Source organism: Geotrypetes seraphini, chromosome 2, assembly GCF_902459505.1.
Source record: "Geotrypetes seraphini chromosome 2, aGeoSer1.1, whole genome shotgun sequence".
Classification (NCBI taxonomy): Eukaryota; Metazoa; Chordata; class Amphibia; order Gymnophiona; family Dermophiidae; genus Geotrypetes; species Geotrypetes seraphini.
Window position 1 is genome coordinate 483,860,543 of NC_047085.1, and position 19,295 is coordinate 483,879,837.

At 42.6% G+C, this 19,295-nt stretch overlaps 1 protein-coding gene across 1 annotated transcript in view; it reads left to right on the forward strand.

The window, feature by feature from the left end:
- The window catches only part of ZBTB47 (zinc finger and BTB domain containing 47), a 209,994-nt gene that overhangs the window by 144,884 nt on the left and 45,815 nt on the right, over positions 1 to 19,295 (forward strand). The window lies entirely within an intron of this gene.

Here is a 19,295-nt window from a genome sequence, read left to right on the forward strand (position 1 = left end):
GGCGTGGCATGGACATCCTTTGATTCATTTGCATAACGCTGAGCGACCTAGGGTGTCCATCTCATGCCTACATTATAGAGGAATGAAAACCAGGTCTACTTTTCAGATAGGCCTGAATTCTATGGATGGAATTTAGTAGAGAATGACATGGTGGCTTTTACCCGCAGCTAGCCACGGGTAACCCGCCGAAATGGTGACCAAAAAAAAAGGTCACCGCGAGATCGGGGACAAGGCCATACACCGTCCTGTGAATGAGCAGGCAGTCCGGCAGCCCCTTCTCTCTCGTTGGCAGTGCAGCCATGCATCTCCCTCCCTTCCTTTTCCTTACCTTCTCTTATGGCGAAACTGGCGATTTCTATAAGGCTATGCGCTGTATTACAGCCAGAGCCTTGAAGTTGCGTCGTGTTGCCTTCTGGAAAAATCTCCTCTGATGCAATTTCCTGTTTCTGGTTGCATCGGAGGAGACTTTTCTGGCAGGCAATGTGACGCGACTTTAAGGCTCTGGCTGTAATACAGCGCATAGCCTTATAGAAATCGCCAGTTTTGCCACAAGAGAAGGAAAGGGAGGGAGGGAGGGAGGGAAATGCATGGCTGGCCGGCGGGAGGGAACTGTTGGACCGTGCGAATGGGCTGGGGGTGGGGGGATGGAGAGGAGAAGACGCTGAAGCAGCCTGAAGGGAACTGGGGAAGAAAGAGAGGGGAGAAGACGCTGGGATATGGGGAAGAGACAGTGGGGAGAAGACGCTGGGAAATGGGGAAGAGAGAGTAGGAAGAAGATGCTGGGAAATGGGGAAGAGAGAGTGGGGAGAAGATGCTGGGAAATGGGGGAAGAGAGAGGGGAGAAAATGCTGGAAAATGGGGAAGAGAGAGTGGGAAGAAGACACTGGGAAATAGGGAAGAGAGAGTGGGGGAAGATGCTGAAGGGAAATGGGGAGCAGAGAGTGGGGAGAAGACGTTGGAAATGAAGAAGACAGAGATGCCAGACTATGGGGGAGTAGGGAGCAGAGGGAAGAAGATGGGTGCCAGACCAATTGGGGGGGATGAAGGGAGAGGCACAGTAACAGAACAAATGGAAGACGCAGAGCGACGGCAGACAGTGAATGGAAGGAATTAAATGAGAAGATGAGGGAAGCAGAAACCAGACAACAAAAGGTATAAAAAAATTTTCTATTTATTTATTTTGCTTTAGGATAAAGAATATATTAATTGTGTTTCTAAAAATTTATAAACAAAGCCCTGCCAGCTGAACATCTCTTTCTTTAGTTCAGCAGCCAGAACTTTGATTTATAAGGAAGGAATAAACTAAGTATTGCAGTACTGATGCTTCTATGGCTGCTGCGGGGACGGGGCGGTGAAGGGGGCGGTAGGGACGGGGCGGTGAAGGGGACGGCAGGGACGGGGTGGTGAAGAGGATGGTGGTCCGGGGACGGGGCAGTGAAGGAAAGACGCCCCGTCACAGTTTTTCCCCGTCACAGTTTGTCAATCTCTAGAACTTAGGTACAGTTTGGATGTCCTTAATGTGATCTGCTAAATAACTCTCTGGGTTTTTATTTTTGCTTTATTAAGCTCAAAATACATTTAATAAGGCACCACATAAACAGGGCCCATCAAAACAGATATATTGTATGCAAAACCTTCTATTTTTGTAGACAAATGTCAATGCTATTTGCTAATAGAGGAAAAGATTCATTAACTGAAGCACAGCACATGAAAAACACAGCTTTAGATTTCTTGCTAAAAAGCTACCCTTTTTTCCTGACTAAAACAGTGCTCCAATCAGCTCATTCTTGAAAACAAAGAAACCATATGAAAAAAAATATATAGATTGCATATATAACTTCATTTGCAAAAGCTTAAAAATAGAAATAACAGATATGGACCTTAGCATGGCTTCTACTTCATTGCAAATGGAGGTGTGCAGCTGCACAATGCTGACCTCATTGTGATATCATCAAGGTGCACCTGCAAGGTAGAATGCCACAATTAAAATGTGTGCCGGGATTTGAACTTACAACCTGTGAAAGATAGGAATAGGGCTTTTACCCATTGAGCCACAACAGCTTCCACTAATGTCTTTTTTTCCTCACATCTGATATGATAGTTTAGGGATCTGCTAAGCTATGATCTTCTCAGGTATTTTTACTTTCACATAGCTAGGATCACTAAGCTCTCATGGTAGGAACCCCCTTGACTGAAAGGAAGCAGCTATTACTCAATAGGTAAAAGCCCTATGCTCATCTTCCAGAGGTCATGGGTTCAAATCCCAGCACATGTTTTCAGAAAACAGCTAAGTCTGTTAGAGGAGCAAAAGAACTTTCCCCTAATACTTTTTTTTTGTGAAAAGATAAGGAGCCAATATGTTTATTTTTAAATTTTGTATCTTTTTATTCTTGGTGGTAAATACATACATATCCTTTTCTTTTCTTTTTAAATAAATAGCTTTATTGAAGTTTCAGGCAAAACACAGCCCATGGCATCATAAAGCAATCAAAAGCAATAAGCAACATACAGTACCAGTAGTAATCACAGAACAAACACAATATGCCTGAAAACAGTCATCTACAGATTGCCAAAAACCTACCCACCCCATCTCCAAATTCACAAAGGATGTGATTGGCGCCAAGATTCAAAGCGGAGAAACGTCCCAATATCTGATATTTCACTGCTATTAGCTTATAAAGTGCCCTCAAGTCATCCAACCTTTGGGCCACCAACCAGTGACCTCTAAGCAGCCACTGACACCAGCCGGGCAGCAGTTGGAACCATTTTAAAAAGAAATATCTTGGACTCCTCCATATCCAAATCATACAAATTGAGACGGACCCAGTCCAGCCTAGGATCAATCTGTTTACCCAAAATGTGAGACAGCATCTCAAAAACTCTCCCCCAATATCCCTGAATTACAGTACACTCCCACCACATATGTAAGTAATTCCCTTCCCTCCTACAGCCTCGCTAACAGAGCCCAATTGTGTCACCACTAATCTTTGCCAGGCGCACTGGTGTGTAGTACCACCTCATTAGGGCCTTATACCCTGATGAGGCCATTCCCAAAGTTTTTAGTATGAGACCATACCCTTTCCCATTCCTCTGCTAAGAATGGTCTCCCAAAATCCACCTCCCAATCTTTCATGAATTTCAGTACTGCACCATTGCGGGAATTCAGGTACCTATAGATAGGGCTTATTTCAGCTTTCTTCAACGTGGGACCCAAAAGCTGTTCAAAAGCAGTTTTCCCTTAGAATAAATCTACCTGAACTAAGCGCATAGTGCTTAACTTGAAGATAAGGAAAAAAGATTCTTCTGGGAAAGCAAATATTGACTTTGTAGGTCCCCGAAAGTCTTTTTATGTTGAAAACTTTTTTTAAATTATACAAAGATGTGTTTCTTCCCAATTCCTATGTTTATATATTTATATGTTACCATATGCAATTGTTTTATCTAAGAATTTGTAAAGTTGAATTTATTTACATGTGACATTTTTATGCCTACGAGTATCAGAGCAGCATTTGAGCAGCATCAGAGCATTTAGCGCCCCGGGCCATGGTAGAGACCTCTATCACGGCTTAGTAAAGGATGGGGTGTGGTATTTTTATGTACACACTTATGTTTGTAGATCTCTGCAGATATTTGTACTGACACCTGGCCAAGTTTGGTCATTTTCTTCAATAAAATTTTCTGTGGTTCTTTTTTCTCTCTTGGCAATCTCCACTCTTTATTGCTGTGATTCACCAGCTGCAGAGGTTCCTTTCTGGTGGGGGAGGGGGGGTTTCTCATAATACTTAACCACACCATCCTTTGATCACTAGATTATAGATGATCATACTAGGGAAGGCTAGATCCAGGAGCAACAGGGAAAGAGATTTGAAATAGATTAGAGCAGTGGTCTCAAATTTGTGGCTTGGGGGGGCCACATTCCAGGTACTATTTTGAGGACCTCAATATGTTTATCATAATCACAAAAGTAAAATAAAACAGTTTCTTCATCATATGTCTCCTTAGCTATAAATTACAATATTATTATTAAGACTTAGCCAAAAGGAAAGATTTATAAACTATAAAGAGTTTTACCTCATGCAAAATTGTCATCTATAATAATAAAACGCTAAGCGCGCATGCGCACTCTTAATGCCGTGTTGCCTGATCTGTAGTTCCGTGGCCGGCAGAGTGCGCATGCGCGCTTACCACGCGGGCTTGCCGGCTCCGGCCACACAAAGTTCATTTTTTGGTTCAAAGCCCCCGCCGCGGCTCCTCTATCGAACTTCAACAGAGTCGGAGAAGACTTCCGATTCTGGCGGGGAGACGCAGCATCGGCTTTTCTATAACAGTAGCACCAGTACTCAGGAATTTTTCTAAGCAGCAACACAATCGAGATGCAGAAGCACTGCCACCCAGCGCCCCCAACTACCTGCATTGGGCTCCACCAGGGTCTCAGCTAGGTGGTTCAAAGAGTGCACGGGTGCAGGGAAAAAGCCGCGAAGGAACAGGGCTACAGCAAGTCACCCCCAGTGACCCGCGAACCCTCATCTTTCTCTTGAGCCGAAACCTCCCACCAGCACTACAGCGCTTATGAGCCGCCGGAACATTCGTCAGCTCACTTCCAGGTTTAAAGACGCTCTTGTACGGGCCGTCGAAATAGGGGACATGTGAGGGAAGGAGGCTTTACTAACACCCGTTAATGTAACAGGCTTAAACACTAGTTTCTTTAATAAGATATTAACTATTTTTTCTGAGGCCTTCCAAGTACCTACAAATCCAAAATGTGGCCCTGCAAAGGGTTTGAGTTTGAGACCACTGGATTAGAGTGACCTGTTTTCTGCTTTTCTAAGGTCTCGTCTCGTCTCCTCCCCTCCCATCCCCTCCTCTTCCCTGCAGTCTATACAGAAGAAAGAAGCTGTAGCAAAAAGCCCTTGCTGCTCAGAAGTCTGGAGAAAAGGGGGGAAGAAATGTGATTCAGGCCATTCCTCTAGAAATTAAGCACTATGTATAAGTAGTGAATGTCTAATGTTAATCTCTGTTAAATTCTATCTGTGAAGGTTGTACAGTGGTGCCTCACACAACGAACTTAATTCGTTCCAGGAGCAAGTTTGTTATGCGAAAAGTTCGTTATGTGAAACGCGTTTTCCCATAACAATACATGTTAAAAAAAATAATTCGTTCTGTAGCATAAAATATGCTAAGATGACATAAAAAAAGATAAATTTATCTTGTTAGAGCTGTTAGCATGATATAGAGGGGATATATGTGAAGGGGAGGGGAGACAGGGGTTTTGTTGATCCTTGCTGTGTATTATAATCACCCCCCACATACTCCCCAGTACCTTTTTTAATTCCTCCCATCTTTCCCAGCCAGTGGCGTACAGGCCAGAAGCGCAAAGATCAGGAGCAATTCCTCTGCACGCCTGTGTGGGCCCATGTCGATCTCCGAATGGCTGCAGTTAGTTCTTGTGAGTCCCGCGAGAGCTGGCTGCAGTTAGTTCTTGTGAGTCCCGCGAGAGCTGACTGCAGCCATTCAGAGATCAGCGCAGGCCCAGGCAGTAGCACAGAAGGCTTGCTCTTGATCTCTGTCTGCGCTTCTGGCTGGGAAATTTGCTAGACCACCAGTTCGAGTGAGCGGGTGAGAAAGTTGCAGCAGTGGTGGCTTTTTTAAAAAAATATGTGGCGGCGGGGGGAGGTTTAAAAATATGCGGTGGCGGCGGTGGGAGGTTTAAAAATATGCGGTGGCGGCGGTGGGAGGTTTAAAAATATGCGGTGGCGGCGGGGGAGGTTTAAAAATATGCGGTGGCGGCGGGGGGAGGTTTAAAAATATGCAGTGGCGGCGGTGGGAGGTTTAAAAATATGCGGTGGCGGCGGGGGGAGGTTTAAAAATATGCGGTGGCGGCGGGGGGAGGTTTAAAAATATGCGGTGGCGGCGGCAGGGGGGTTTAAAATATGTAGCGCCGAGAGAGGGCAGTTAAGGATGCAGCTCGGGCGACTTCGTTGTGTGAAACGAAGTTCGTTGTGGGAAGCAAGACCTGAAGTTCGTTGTGCGCAGCGTTCGCTGTGCGAGGCGTCCGTTATACGAGGCACCACTGTATATCAAACTGATGTAAATAGATGCTCCATTTCCTCTCTCCTTTTTAACCCACAGTACTACCTTCTTACTTTATAATCATAGTTCCCTTTAAACTGTGTACACACACCATCACATTCTTCAGTGTATGTCATTTTGCACTAGTGCACAGAGGAGGTCAGTTGCATCACTTCTCTCCTTAAGGCCTAGAAAAAAAGAACAGAAAAAGTCAGCATGGCCTGTGCAAATTCCTTTTTTCAACTTCCAGATCATGAACAACATCTGTTCAGCTTTGTGCTAGGAGTAATTGCTGTCATTTTGAAAGACTAAGCCGTAAAAATGTTCAAATGCAAAGCTAATGAACAATTTGACTTTCTCAAAAAGAGAAAAATGCTTAATCTTCAAGAAAGAATAGTTGGCTCATCATTCAGTTGAGATAGATTTGCCAGGCATGACAGCAGGTTTTCACACCTTGTAACTCTGAGACATTTTTTTGAATACCCTGAAATGATGATGTACTGTATTTTGTGGATTATGCTTGAAAGTAGGAGTTAATGAGGAATGAAGTTCAGGAAAGAAAATAAAGTGAATGGAAACTGGATTATCTAAAACATCATGTCAGTCATAAAATCCATGTAGATGCTGTTACAAAGCTTTTGACCAAATCACCCAAATACAAACAAGAAAGGATTTCTGAAGTAGAACATATCAATTGCTGATGGGGTAAAAGTTTAATTGATGATGTCCTGCTAGCTGTCAAGATAAATTTTTCCATGTTGTCATTGCAGGAATTCAATGATCACTTAGTAAAATATATAAAAATTCTGAGCAGTTGGAAAAAAAAAAATTACACGTTTGACTTTATTGAATGCGTAAATATTCACACCACAAGTACAAGGGGGCACTCGGAGAAATTAAAAGGGGGCAGTTCTTTTTTACCCAGAGGGTGGTGGACACATGGAACGCGCTTCCGGAGGCCGTGATAGGCCAGAGCACGTTACAGGGCTTCAAAAAAGGTTCAGATAGGTTCCTAGAGGATAAAGGGATTGAGGGGTACAAATAGGAGTTGAGCTAGGTTATAGGAATAGTCAGGGACCACTGCACAGGTGATAGGCCTGAGGGGCCGCCGCGGGAGCGGACCGCTGTGCAGGATGGACCTCTGGTCAGATCCAGCGGATGCAAATTCTTATGTTCTTAATCAAATTTCCATATACTTATTGTTTATGAAACTATAGATATTTGTTTCCAAAGTGATTTTGTAGATAAAATTTTGGAACGCTTGTGATTCTACACTGGCCACTATATTTGCTGGAATTAAGATAGTTGTATGGACAGTGCTGCAGTAGTTTTAGCAATTTAAGTTGTTTCTTGGATAATGATTTTGATATGAAGAGAATGATGGTATATATGTCAGATGGTGCATCAGTGATAGCTGGAAAACATAATGGTGTAGCAGCACTGTCCAGGAAAAGGATCTAGGTGTCATTGTTGAGGACACTTTTGAAACCCTCAGCTCAATGTGCGGCAGCTGCTAAGAAAGCAAATAGGAATTATCAGGAAAGGAATGAAAAACAAAGATTGAAATGTTATTATGCTCTTGTATCGCTCTGTGGTACGGTCGCACCTCGAATACTGTGTGCAGTTCTGGTCGCCGCATCTCAAAAAAGATATAGCGGAATTAGAAAAGGTACAGAGAAGGGCAACAAAAATGATAAAAGGGATGGGACGACTTCCCTATGAGGAGAGGCTAAAGAAGCTAGGGCTCTTCAGCTTGGAGAAGAGACAGCTCAGGGGGGATATGATAGAGGTCTATAAAATAATGAGTGGAGTGGAAAGGGTAGGTGTGAATCGCTTGCTCACTCTTTCCAAAAATAACTAGGACTAGGAGACATGCGATAAAGCTACTAAGAAGTAGATTTAAAACAAACTGGAGAAAATATTTCTTCACACAACGTGTATTTAAACTCTGGAATTCGTTGCCGGAGAATGTGGTGAAATCCATTTTAAAAAGGCCCCAAGGTACAACTATACGATGGGAGGGATGTTATTGAATGAGAGTACCCAAGAAAGGGACTTGGGGGTAATGGTGGAAATGACAATGAAGCCGACGGCACAGTGCGCAGCGGCCGCTAAGAGAGCGAATAGAATGCTAGTTATAATCAAGAAGGGTATTACTATCAGAACGAAGGAAGTTATCCTGCCGTTGTATCAGGCGATGGTGCGTCCACATCTGGAGTACTGCGTCCAATATTGGTCACCGTACTTTAAGAAGTATATGGCGTTACTTGAGAGGATTCAGAGGAGAGCGACACATCTGATAAAAGGGATGGAAAACCTTTCATACGCTGAGAGATTGGAGAAACTGGGTCTCTTTTCCCTGGAGAAGAGGAGACTTAGAGGGGATATGATAGAGACTTACAAGATCATGAAGGGCATAGAGAGAGTAGAGAGGGACAGATTCTTCAAACTTTCAAAAAAAATAAAAGAACAAGAGGGCATTCGGAAAAGTTGAAAGGGGACAGATTCAAAACAAATGCTAGGAAGTTCTTTACCCAACATGTGGTGGACACCTGGAATGCGTTTCCAGAGGATGTAATAGGGCAGAGTACAGTACTGGGGTTTAAGAAAGGATTGGACAATTTCCTGCTGGAAAAGGGGATAGAAGGGTATAGATAAAGGATTACTACACAGGTCCTGGACCTGTTGGGCCGCCGCGTGAGCGGGCTGCTGGGCGCGATGGACCTCAGGTCTGACCCAGCGGAGGCATTGCTTATGTTCTTAAGGTTTGGATAAGTTCCTAAAAGAGAAGTCCATAGGCCATTATTGAGATGGTTTGGGGAAATCCACTGCTTATTCCTAGGACAAACAGCATAGAAAAAAACATTCTGTAAATGGTGTGTATAAGCATTCCAGTATCACTCACGAACAGAATCTATTTCTAGGATCATCAATCCATACAATCCCACAGTGTGCGACATTGTGTTCTGTCAGATGAGGATTTGGATTGAGGCATAAGAATTGCCATACTGGGACAGACCGAAGGTCCATCAAGCACAGTATCCTGTTTCAACAGTGGCCAATCCAGGTCCCAAGTACCTAGGTAGATCTCAAGTAGCAAAATAGAATATCTAGTGTAAGAGAGGTGAAGTTTTATGAGGTTGCTAAAGCAGCAGAATGAGAAGCTATTTCATTTAAGCCTCTGAACAAGGTCATAAGCATTTTGTTGTAAATGCTTTAGTCAAGAACTGTAGCATTGGTAGAATATTGCAGAGAACAAGCAGATGAAGACAAGTGTCATATAACCTTGGTTATCCTTAATGGCGATTTAAGTGCTTTACCAGAACGTCACAAAACTATTCAAAAAAGTTCTTTGACTGAAGTGGAAGCATTTCAATTTAAAACAGCAAATACCAGGAAACTAAGGCTGCAGTATCTTGGTGGAAAGATTCATTTTTGTGAAGCACTACTGGAATTATCTTTCAGTTCTCCTGTTAACACAGCTTCCGTTCTTCAGTTTATTAATCAGAAGTGCGATTATATAGATACGATTTCCAGAGCATGAATTGCAATAATTGTGTTTTGATAAAGACTGCTTTCCAGTTGTGGATAAATTTACCTTTTGGACATCAGCAGCTTACCACTTTGGATTTAACAATACTGCCCTTTGTTTAACAAAAGGCAAACTTCTTTTGGAAAGGAATTCTGTCAACCGTAGTCAGAATTTAAGTTACTTATAATCTGAGAAAATGAAAAGTAGTCTCGTAAAAACATTTCAGGTTAAACTAACTTTCGAACAAGAACAGCGTACTGAATACCGTATCTCGTACCAATCCTTTTGAGCTCTTGGTGCTGATTTGTGAAAAGGGATTCAGCTTAATGAATGCAGTTAAAATTATGATGAGAAACTGACTAGAAGCGGAACACCTTGACAATTCAATGAGGATTAAAATATCTACAATCTCAAAGCAGTGTTAATCTGGGCAGTATTTATCATTTGTGGAAAATTGAGAGAGGAATAAGGGAAACCGTTTTCACTCTGTAACTTGTATGTATTTTTTTATTTTTTTTTGTATATTTCAGTATGTTTGTGCCTGGTTCTGATAAGTTTTGAATGGGTGTATGAGTGAGATGTCTTGCTGACTTTTTTTTTTTTTTTCCCAGCAACTGGCAGGTTTTTTTTTTGTTTTTTTTTCTTTCTCTCCAAACGACAAACCAGTCCCTCATAGCATTGGTGAATTATCCCCTGAATATTGATTGAGAGCTAAACGTAAGACACAGCAGGGTACAAAAGAAACCACAACATTTTTAGAAATGTATCCTTCATTGTATATTGAAGTAAAACATGATATCTGAAAATGGAAATAAAAATAGAACATAAAAATAGCCATATTGGGTCAGATCATTGGTCCATCTAGCCCATCATCCTACTTCCAACAGTAGCTAATCCAGGTCACAAGTACCTGACAAATTGTAGCAACATGGATGAGAAGTGACCCTGGGAAGGTCACCTAATCCTCCATTGCTCCAGGTACAAAATAAGTACCTGGATATATGTAAACTGCTTTGAATGTGTAACCATTAAAAAAAACACTATACAGGTTCCATTCCTCTTCCCCCCTCCCCTTTCCCATTTGAAGTTACCAATCCCAGGGCATAGCAGACTGTGGGCTTTTCCTCCAGAAAAAACGGGGCCACGTTGGGACCCCTCAGATCACTTTCAAAGCTAAGTGAAGTGTTCATTAAATATTCCAGTAATTTCTTTGTCTATTTGCAATTTAAGACATTCATAAATTATTTAACAACATGAAGAAATGAAATAATTTAAAAAGTAAAAATTAAGAAGTAAAACTCAATCAAGTCTCAGAGAGGCTGAAGCGGACAGGAGCGCAGGTGGTTTTCTCATCGATCCTCCCAGTTAGAGGCAAGGGAAGAGCCAGAGTTGAACGTATCCTGAGGACGAACGAGTGGCTACAGGGATGGTGCCGGGATATGAACTTCGGATTCCTAAACCATGGGGAAGCGCTACAAGGACTTCAGGGACCAGACAGACTCCATCTGATCAGTAGGGGTAAGAACGTCTTCGGACACCGACTAGCCCGCCTGCTTCACAGGGCTTTAAACTAGGTAAGTCGGGGGAGGATACCCATTCATATATTAGTGCAGAAAGGAATTATCCTGATGAGGTGAGTCGAAACTCCGCTTCCATGTCCAAGGTAAGTACCCACATTGCAAACAGTTCTTTGGGAGTCACACCGACTCGGGTAGGATACGCCTCACAGGGACTTAGCAAACACAAGATATGGAGGGCCATGTATGTCAATGCACACAGTTTAGGTAACAAAATTCTAGAATTGGAGGCTGAAATAAGATGTGCCGACCTAGATGTGGTGGCAATATCTGAAACTTAGTTCATGGACTCACATGGGTGGGATATGGCTATACCGTGCTACAATCTACTTCGTCAGGACAGAGAGGGCAGGTTAGGAGGGGGGTAGCTCTATACATTAAAGAGGACATCAAAACCACCAGGATCACAGATGTCAAGTACACCGGGGAGTCCCTCTGGGTAAACCTGGCAAGAGGCAGAGAAAAATGCCTGTATCTAGGTGTGGTATACAGACCCCCAAGACAACTGGAAGACATGGACGCAGAATTAATTGAAGACATAGAGAATATCACTCTACGAGGAGAAGCTGTACTGCTAGGGGACTTCAATATGCCTGATGCAGACTGGAACTCATTTTCAGCGACAACCAGCGGTAGCAGGAGGCTCTTAACCTCCATAAAGGGAGCACGTCTCAAACAAATGGTAACGGAGCCCACTAGGGCCCAGACGATCCTCAACCTGGTACTCACCAACGGGGAAAGCGTCTCGGAGGTCTCAGTAGGACAGGGGTGTCCAATGTCGGTCCTCGAGGGCCGCAAACCAGTCGGGTTTTCAGGATTTCCCCAATGAATATGCATGAGATCTATTAGCATACAATGAAAGCAGTGCATGCAAATAGATCTCATGCATATTCATTGGGGAAATCCTGAAAACCCGACTGGATTGCGGCCCTCGAGGACTGACATTGGACACCCCTGCAGTAGGAGATACGCTAGCCTCCAGCGACCACAACGTAGTATGGTTCAACCTTAGGAAAGGCTTCCCTAGATCAAACACGAAAACAAAGGTACTCAATTTCCAGGGCACAGACTTTGCACGCATGGGAGATTTCGTCCATTAGACGCTGCAGGACCAAGCGGAGACCGATGATGTAGAAGCTAAGTGGTTAACACTGAAATCAACCATACATGAAGCAACTAGCCGCTTCAAAAAATCAGTAAATAAACGACAAAGAAACAATAAACCCCAATGGTTCACCGTGGAGATCTCGCACCTCATTAAGGAGAAGAAAAAAGCGTTTCTCTCCTACAAGCGCACGGAGAAAAGAGAGGCAAAAGTAGAATATAGGACCAGGTCTACAGCGGTCAAAATGGCAGTTAGGGAGGCAAAACTTCGAGTGGAAGAAATTCTGGCAAAAAACATTAAAAAGGGGGACAAATCCTTCTTCAGGTATATTAGTGACAGAAAAAGGAACACAGGCGGGATAGTACGCCTTAGAAGACCGGACGGAAGTTACGTGGAAGCAGATTCCGATAAAGCCGAACTACTGAATGAATACTTCTGCTCAGTCTTCACCTGTGAGGCACCGGGACACAGTCCGCAGTTGAAGGCAACACAAAGCACAGAAGACCCATTTCAGAATTTTGAGTTCACACCAGGTGAAGTTTACAGTGAACTGGCAAGACTCAAAGTGAACAAAGCCATGGGACCAGACAATTTGCACCCAAGAGTGCTCAGAGAATTGAGCGATGTCCTGGCGAAACCGTTGGCTGAGCTATTCAATCTCTCCCTAAGTAAGGGGAAAGTTCCCCTGGACTGGAAATTAGCTAATGTCGTTCCTCTGCATAAAAAGGGTTGCAGGGCAGAGGCTGCGAATTATAGACCGGTGAGTCTCACATCAATAGTGTGCAAACTCATGGAAACACTAATTAAAAGCAAATTGGACACGATCTTGAATGAAGGGAATCTTCGGGATCCCAGTCAGCATGGATTCACCAAGGGTAGGTCCTGCCAATCCAATCTCATCAGCTTCTTTGACTGGGTAACAAGAAAGTTGGACTTGGGAGAGTCTTTGAACGTCGTGTACCTGGACTTCAGGAAAGCTTTTGACAGTGTCCCACACCGCAGGCTGCTAAGCAAGATGGAATCGATGGGGTTAGGAGAGACACTAACTGCATGGGTCAATGATTGGCTGAGTGGCAGACTTCAGAGGGTGGTGGTTAATGGTACCCTCTCTAAAACATCGGAGGTGACCAGTGGAGTGCCGCAGGGCTCGGTCCTGGGTCCACTCCTTTTCAACACATTCATAGGGGATCTGACTCAAGGGCTTCAAGGTAAAATAACACTATTCGCCGATGACGCCAAACTATGTAATATAGTAAGTGAATGCAGTTTACAGAATTATATGGCGCAGGACCTGCTTACATTGGAAAGTTGGTCCTCAACCTGGCAGCTAGGCTTCAATGCTAAGAAATGTAAGGTCATGCACCTCGGAAGCGGAAATCCATGCAGGACGTACTTCTTGAACGGAGAAACTTTAACTAGGACTTCAGCAGAACGAGATTTAGGAGTAATCATCAGTGCAGACATGAAAACTGCCAATCAAGTGGAGAAGGCTTCATCTAAGGCAAGGCAGATATTGGGTTGTATCAATAGAAGTTTCGTCAGCCGAAAGCCTGAAGTCATAATGCCGTTGTACAGGGCCATGGTGAGACCTCATCTGGAGTACTGTGTGCAATTTTATCTGCGCATGAACTGGAACATTCTGCACATAAATATCAGCCTTGCAAGAATTTTATGTGCAAGAAATTTTTGTAAGGTTGATTTTATCCTAGGATAAGTAGGCAGTATGTTTTCGCATGTGGGTATCCATGGAACCCAGTACAGACAGTGCAAAAGTGTACTGTCACTTTAAACTTTTTGGAAGTCTCAAGACTGCCTATCCCGCACAGGCTTTTCCATGGAGCTAAGAAACTTTGTTTGTAGTTCTTCCAAAAGCATGTCAAACTTGTACTTTTGTGCCTTCTTGATTCTTTTTTTCCTCATTACTCTCTTATTTTCATTCTTTTTCCTTTGACAAATTTAATTTTTTCCCCACGGTTCACTTTTTGGGCCTTTGGCCCACCCCAGGCCTTCTCTCAGGCCTTTTCACAATCGACCTCCCCACACCATAGAGTAATTTGATCTCACATTGGCAGTCTTTCCCTCCATGTCAAAGCCTTCTAATGGATTCAAGCAGTACAGTCAGTGCAACAGAACCATTTCAATCACTGATCCACATAATTGGTGTGTTCAGTGTCTTGGCCCTGACCACCATGTAGACACTTGTAAGCGCTGCTCTCTAAGGGTCACTGAAGGCTAGACAGCTCCAATTTGAAAATATTTTTGGGTCAATAATGGGAGCATCGAGGATGTCCACCACCTCTGACACCAATATCAAAGTCGGCATTGACATTGTCACCTCGCGCAACATATACAGGTACCAGTAAAAACGCTAAGAAGTATTGGCATGCTTTTCTCTCTAAACATGCATTGGCATTGTCCCAGGTGTCTACATCATTGATTCATTCAAAACATTGACGCATGGGAACCAGGTTGCCATCTTTGCTGGTAGTGTCTCGTAGAAATTGTGCCTCTTCATTGAGGGTCATAAATGCCTAGACATCCAGTACCCTCTGTACCGATAGCTACCATGATACTGGTGCTTTCCCTCCAAGATCAAATCAAGGAGATACTACAAAGGGAGTTGGCTGGTATGTTAGTCTCAAGCAGTTCAAACCACTGCAATGACACAACTGGTATCAGCCCAGCCCAAGCAATGCTCTACACAGACATTGAGAGCCAGGTTTCATATACCCACCAACGTCATTTGAGATCGAGGAGAGAGACATCGAAGTTCTTCCTCTAGATCTCCATCACATTGGCGAACTAGGACATCTTGAAGTACATCTCAGTGCTCTCCTCAGCATTGGTCAACACTATTTTCCATCTGAACGGAGACTTCAATGTTCTTCTTGTCGATTATCTCGACATTCTCCTTCACCAACATATAAGAATATAATAGCCTTACTGAGTCAGACCAATGGTCCATCAAGCCCAGTAGCCCATTCTCACAGTGGCCAATCCAGGTCCCTAGTACCTGACCAAAACCCAATGAGTAGCAACATTCCATGCTACCGATCCAGAGCAAGCAGTGGCTTCCCCCATGTTTTCCTCAATAACAGACTATGGACTTTTCCTCCAGGAAATTGTCCAAACGTTTCTTAAAACAAGCTACGCTATCTGCTCTTACCACAACCTTTGGCAGTGCATACCAGAGCTTAACTGTTTTCTGAGTGAAAAAATATTTCCTGCTATTGCTTTTAAAAGCATTTCCCTATAACTTCAAGTATCCCCTAGTCTTTGTAATCTGCAGCGCTCTCCATTTCTTTTCAAGATTGCCTTCTTAATCAAGCAGTACTTATTTGAACACACAACCAAGTAGCCATGTACTACGTGAACATGCAATCTTAATACGTTTTATACTTTTATACTATCAGCCCTGATGAAGCCTCCCTTTGAGCCAATGGTGTCTTCATCTCTCAGACATCTCGCGTGGAAAATGGTATTTTTAATCTGCAAGTGCGTGTGTCAGATCCACCATATACAATGTTCTACCACTAAAAGGAAGTTCTCCACACACATCCAAAATTTCTTCCTAAGCTCATTTTGGATTTTCATATAAACCAGGCTATAGTTCTTCCTGTCTTCCTTCCAAGACCACATTCTCATCCTAGTGAAACTGCATTCCATGTACTGGACTGTCAACGTACTCTTGCATGCTTACTACTTGGATAGAACAAAACCTCACAGGACTGCCGTTCAGCTGTACCTCTCATTTGATCCCAACAGATTTGGATTTCCTGTCACCAAGAGAACTATCTCTGCATGGTTTGCAGACTATGTTACCTTTTATTATCCTGACTCTACAGTAAAAGATCATGTCGTAGCACATACAGTTAGGGCTAAGGCAATTTCAGTAGCTAATCTATATTACACTCCCATTGAAGATGTCTGTAAAGCAGCCACTTGGTCCTCAGTTGAGAAGCAGTTCTATAAAATTTATTCTCAACTTAAAAGCCAGCTACCCTCCAACCCTTTTGTTTCCAGCTAGGGAGTCCCACCAGTGAGAATAATACAGTCTGCTTGTTCTAGGATAGATCACCTGTAACAGGTGTTATCCACGGGCAACAGGCAGATATTCTCACAACCCTCCCATCTCCCCTAGTTGGCTTCTTAGCTTTTTTACTGACCAAACCCAAGGTGGGAAAGGCACTGGCGCGGGCGTGGTATAGGCAGCCTCGAAAATAAAGCTGAAAAAAATGAGATTGCAGATCTATTATTCTCTACTCCATCATTAGAATCATCTACCTTTCCTGAAAATTAGAAGGTTATACCAGTTTTTAAAAAGGGTTCCATAATTGTATTATCATCGGAGCATTTACCTCGCTGGCCCACACTAAAAACCTCTAACGCCGTTTAGTAAAAGGGAGCCCTAAGTTTGTATCTGTGGCAATAGCATCATGGGTCATGATTTATCCAAGGTCAGAACAAGCTGCAATGGGATTTGAGCCTGGCTTCAAGTTTGCTGCTCTAACCATGAGGCCATTCTTCCACTGTTCTTCAAAGATTGGGAAACTGTGGCCCTTTTTTTTAAGTCTTTGAAGCAAAAATTATTAGTTAAAGCCAGCATAGGTCTCTAATGTAGTTTTCTGTTCAACTCTTAACACTCAGTCAGGGTTAAACCTGGATGCTTAGAGTATTCTGCTAAAGAGTGTTCAGCCCTCACTTAGACCTATGCATTGTACACTAGCATCCTTTTGCCCAACAATTGGGTCCTACATGTCTTTGGAGAAATATTCTATCCTGTAAACTGATTCCTGGTAGTTTCTAAACAAAATACAATATAATTTGGTTCTTCTCAGGATTTGATTTAATCTAATTGACTTAAATCACTAGTCAGAAAGACATGATTTAAATAATGCCCATGACATTATGAATGGATTAATGGAATTAATTTACCAAAATATTTAAGCATTGCATAAATATACAGCCTCATGCTTCTTAAGTAAAAACTAATCCTTATTTCATGATTGACTTTTTAGATTATAATGTATCTTAAATAGAAAACTATCTTTAGATAGTTTCCTTAAAAAAAGCATTTTACACTTCTCCCTCCGTATTTGCTGTGATAGGGGATTAACAGAACTACAAATACAGAGAAACCACAAATAACTTTTTCATAAGTTATTCGTTTTTTTTCTATTAAAAACCATCGTGAATATAGTGAAACTGCGAATAACATGGTCTGTTCCTGAAGAGAAGCAAAACACAATGTAGAAAGTGCTGGGAATCAGTGATTTTCTCTGTAAATGCTTGGAATCATCAATTTCTCTATGCAAGCTGATGTAATTGGGGGGGGAGGAGGCAGCAAGCTAAAAACCGTGAATAATCGAAACCGCGAGTACGGAGGGAGAAGTCTATTTTTATTTTATTTTTATTTTTTTAATAAAAAGGTCTAATTTATCCCAAGGTCATTATTTCCAGATAGGTTAGTTCTATGCATACTGTGACAGTGATAAACCTCACTTCTAAGCTTGACTAGGTAAGAGCTTAGCTGCTGATTTCACCCAAACTCAGACTTGTAACAAAAAGGGAAGGGGGAGGACTATGAGACAATAGTTTGGGTTGGTCAGATTTTGTAGGCTATACCTCTTTTTTTTTTTTTTTTTTAAGTTCAAAAAGTTTTTATTGACTTTAACATAAATACAGAGAAGAGAAAATATGGTAACAAGGCATGGTACAAACAAGTTGCACTGGAATGAGTGAATGGACAGTGGATGAATAACTACAATACAACAAGCCCACGCCTATTCATTTTATTAAATGTTCCATTTTCATAATATATAGTAACATAGTAAATGACAGCAGATAAAGACCTGAACAGCCCACTAAGTCCACCCACTAGTTATTCTCATTAAAAATACACGATTAAATTAACTAGTCTCTTCTTTGATATTTCTGAGCCATAGACTTAAGTCCACCTAGTATTGTCCTAGGTTCCTACTACTGAAGTTGCCATCTAAGCTCACTCCAGTCGATGTTGTTTGCAGGAAATCTACTGTAAAGTCTGGCCAGTAATGAGATGCAGGGCCTGAACGTTGAATGACTCTCAGACCTCATGCTAACTGCCCCTACTGGGCATAGGTGTCGGTGCAGGTCCAACCTGTTTTTGTGATTCCTATGTATTACTGGAGTTCCTTTCTAGCGTTTTTACTGCTGTTTTTACTTTGTCATAATTTGGTGGTATATCAAATAAACCTGTAAATCTTCACCAATAATGTGATGCTATTTGGAAACCTATCAACATTTTTGGAAATATTGAAGGTACAGCCCTGGCCAAGTGTTTGGGTTGACTGCCAGTTTCTACATCCAGCCCCCCTCCCTCACTGCCAGTTTCTGTACCCTTCCCCACTCGCTCCCAATGCCTTGCAGACCTCCACCGGGCCTGCCATGAGACCTGATGGTCCAGTGGTAGCCGGGTCAGGAGGGGATCCCTCCCGCCTCCCATCCCAGCTGATTCTAATTATTTTTATCTCTTTCCCGCCTCCCCCGCGTACCTTAAGTATCCCTGGTGGTCCAGTGGTGAATCGTGGCAGGGGCGACCTTCTTTTGTTCATTCCCTTGTAGAACTGCTAGCTAATTGGCTGCCGCAAGATATGATGCTAATGCTTTTCTATAATACAGATTATAATGTAGCTGTGGGGCCAAGTGCAGCTATATACATGGGGACAAAATGAGTAGTGCAAAGTCATTTGGGATAGATATAAGGGTAGCTAAAATCAACTCAACAAGGCAACTTCTTTGCACAGTTAGACTAGTTCCTTATATCTTGTTTAAGTTACAGAGTCTGTAGGAAGCTAATACAGGTGCAAAATTGCTGAAGCACTCTCAGGAGATTTTTCTTTTTTATGTTGTGCTCAAATTTTACAGCCGACTAGGACAAATTTTTAGGCCTTGTAAGCTTTAGGTCACCAAGGGCTTTCACAACATATAATTCCAGAATATCGTCTTACTTAATATGAGAAGCTCAAAGTAA